The sequence below is a fragment of the Cryptomeria japonica genome, chromosome 3 (assembly GCF_030272615.1).
Source record: "Cryptomeria japonica chromosome 3, Sugi_1.0, whole genome shotgun sequence".
Lineage (NCBI taxonomy): Eukaryota > Viridiplantae > Streptophyta > Pinopsida > Cupressales > Cupressaceae > Cryptomeria > Cryptomeria japonica.
The window spans coordinates 536,027,014-536,030,823 of NC_081407.1; positions in this window are offsets into that span (position 1 = coordinate 536,027,014).

Sequence of the window (3,810 nt, forward strand, 5' to 3'; positions counted from 1 at the left end):
AACCGCAGTTTGTCTGACATCATGTTCCTTCTTCCTCCACAATGCTTCCAGTCTCTCCTATGCAAGTTTGATTCTTTGAATCAGTTCAGATTCATCTGTTGATTGAAGATCAATAGGACTGGTGATATCAATATGTTTGGTTTGATCACCGGTTGCCTTAGGAGTCTCCGCTTGTTTGTTCTTCTCTGCTTCCTTCTCCTCTTCTACTTTTTTCTTATCCTCTTCTTTCTTCTTTTGCTCCTCTTTCTTCTTCTCCATTTCTTCTTTCTTCTTGTCATCTTCCTTCTTTTTCTTATCTTTCTCCTTCTTCCTTTCTTCTTCCTTCCTCTTGTCTTCTTCTTTCTTCTTCTCCTCTTCTTTCCTTTTCTCCTCTTCTTTTCTCTTTTCCTCTTCTTTTCTCTTCTCCTCTTCTTTTCTCTTATCTTCCTCTTCTTTTCTCTTATCTTCCTCTTTATTTTTCTCTTCCTCTTTTCTCTTGTTTGCTTCCTACCTTGCTTTTTCTTCTTGCTCTTTGTCATGTTTCTCTTTTTCAGCTTTTTCCTTGTCCTATTTCTCTTTCTCTACTTTTTCTGTATCCTGTTTCTCTTTCTCTTTGTCCGGAGGGACATCCTCATTATCGAATGCATCCACATCAATAGGTTGGTCTGTCACTCTTTCACCTTCACTGTCAAATGCCTCATCCGGTTTGTCTGATGATTGGTCAAGTTCTTGTTCAACCTTCATATTGGCTTCAGATACTTGGTGTAACCTGACAACAGCTTTAGCATGTAAATGTGTGTCCTTTTCCACTTTAGAAGCTCTGCCTTCTAGCAGTCTGAGTCTTCTCCTTCTCATGAAGAAGGGGCCTTTGTTCTTATCAATTATCTCAAATAATTCTGAATTTGAAGCATTAGGAAAGTATTGTGCAAAAATCTTCTCCCTGATCTCCTGTTCTTTCTCAATGGCAATGTGCCATTTGTTATCTAAAGAATTATACAAAGAATCTATTGTAACCGATCTAATCTCTGATTACGATCGGTCATTAACACATAAATATTTAATGACTTCCTGTTCTACTTCTTCTTTCTCATTATCAGTAAAATCATCAAAATGCTCCTTTAAATCATCAAGCACTTTTCTCCTAATATTCTTAATTGTCCTCTGACAATGTGTCATTGGCTTATAAGAGGAAATATCTATATTTGCTGGTGCTGAAGTTGTAGGAACATTACCAGTAGACTTCGCCTTCTTGCTTGATTGCCTTGTCTTCTTGGTTTGTATTTATGGTTCAGTGTCCTCTAACTCCGGTGAGCTAGTTTTGGTTTTCTGCTTCCTCTCAAAGACTTTGGCTGGAGAAACCTCAAGCTTCTTCTTAGCTGGTGACCGCTTGGTCACTTTCAAACTGGTAGAGGTAACCGGTGCAGATACTGATGCCACTGCTTTGCCCTTTTTCTATTTTGGGTCTTCAACTAGTGTGACCCTCTCCAAGTAGGTATCGGTTCTCTTTTTCTTGGCATCCAATGGTGAGGCAAGTAGGGTAGAGTCATACCCGATCAACATGTAATACATCACTTCATACCCCATTGGTTCAACTAATTCCTTTCTCGGTTCCACTGCTTCTATTATGCAGTCATCAATCCTTATTGTGAAGCAAATGTCATCTTCATACTTCTTCACAATATCACCAGATATCCTTATTCTTTGGCTCATTTTCCGCTTGAATTCATCAAAATACTGGTTAAGCACCTTAGGATATCTTGTTCCTACTGCTTAAAGACTTTCCTTGATTTGCTTGGAAACCGGTAGGTCAGCAGACCATTGCACATCACCTACTTCAGGGAAATAACCTTGAAAGTAGAAGAATAAACCGACCAGAAGTTTGCCAAATCTGAACCATAGAGAATTGTCCTATTTGATGGACTTCAAATTTAACAGCAATTGCTTCGGTAGACAGGTACAAAGGTCAAATGAAGTGTCTTCCTTGATCATTCTATAAGTGGCATTCACCGTAGCAGCAGGTACAAAGTTCATTCTACTGGCATAAAACATCCGGTAACCAATCACCATGCAAGAATATTTCACCAGATCATCAAAGATGGTGCTGACGGTCATCGCCCGTTGGTCACTCACAGAACCAGTGAGCTTTGTCATTTTAGTTTTGGTGACCTTTCATAGAGCTGGCACCTCTCCAATATTGCAGAAATCGGTGACGACATGAATTGCTTCTGATGTGATGTCATGCATCTTCTCGAGATACATCTTATCACTGTGTACTCTGCTAAGGATGATGCAGATATGTTCTTCTGTGAACTCTTCCAGAAAATATACCACATTGTGCAGTTTCATCTTTTCAAGGATACTATACTCAGGTTTGATTTTCTTATCATTCCCACAGAACAGACTTAGCTGGGAATGGATTACTATGGATCCTAGGTCTTCCAATTTACAATCAATATACCCTAAAATGTCTTCCTCTATAATAACTCCGACAGGAATTTGTGATAGGGTATTGTATTTTTCTTTCTTTTGAAGAAATTCAGCTGAATCTATAGGTGCACTAGAACTAGAGTGCGATGCAGAAGCCATGATAAGAAAGAAATTCAAGAAATAACTTCACAATCTACAATTTAGGGTTTGCCAATGTCACCCACAATTCACCACTTCGGTTACTAGATTACTGCTTAGTGTTCTTCATTGATAGATTGAAGAAGATCTCAAGATTTCTCTACAATATTTATGAATTCACTTTGAATCGCTAGACGAATCGCTCTTTGTTGCTCTGCTCTTGAAAATTCTTCTCTTGAAAACTGATAAGTGATAATGACAATGAAAATCGCCTTTTAAACAACTTCTCACCTACCATATTAAATGCATCACTGCTAGGGAACAAACCCTAATTTTGCCTTCTACCGCTTCAAATATTTTGTCGATTGATAGGTAACATATATCAGTTAAGGTCTTTACCAATATAAACCGGGGGTTCAAAACATTTCACTGATATGTTCCCCCTAAGCTTTTCTGAAGCTCAGTTTGTCGGTTCAAGGACTTCCACACTAGGTGCAGAAACCGATTCATCCTGTGATCCTTCCTCTGATTTCTTTTTCCAAGTTTTATTCATTTCCACTTGAACGGTTTCAACATCAATCTTCCCTTCTGGAGTGATCGGTATATCATCTAATAGGTTCTTTCTCAGTCTACAAGTTATGACAGTGTGTCCCGGTTTTTTTGCAATGATAGCATATCATTCCAGGTGTTCTCCATGGTCCATTATTCATACTTCCATTCTTCCTTCTGCATGTTGCAGTAGTGTGACCGCTACCACAACAGATCAAACAAGTTGCTCTCCAACTAGTTGCCGCTTGATAACCACCTGACCGATGGTCATAGGTATTGTACCAGTTGGGATTCCGGTTCATAGAAGGTTCTGGGATAACTCTTTGAGTCCTTGGAGGATGTCTCCCAGTGTTGTGCAAAAAGACCTGCATTCAAATGCTTTATGCCCAAACTTGTTGCATGCATAACAGTTTCCATTGAATCTATTGGATCTAGGCTTATTGTTTAGAAAATAAGGGAAATTGTTGTAGGCCTTTCTTCTACACACATTAGTAGTATGTCCTTCTTTGAGACAATTAAAGCAAACGGGTTTAAATTTTTACTTACCTTTATCCTTGGATGTTGGTTGCTTCTTTGATGCTTCAGCTTTTGTTCTAGAGGTCTCACCTTCCTCATACCCAGAGAAACCAAGTCCAATGGTATTCTTTACTGGCTTTGTCGATTCTAGCTTTTTCTCTAACTTAACAGTACTCTTATTGAATTTTGCAAGTATCTCCT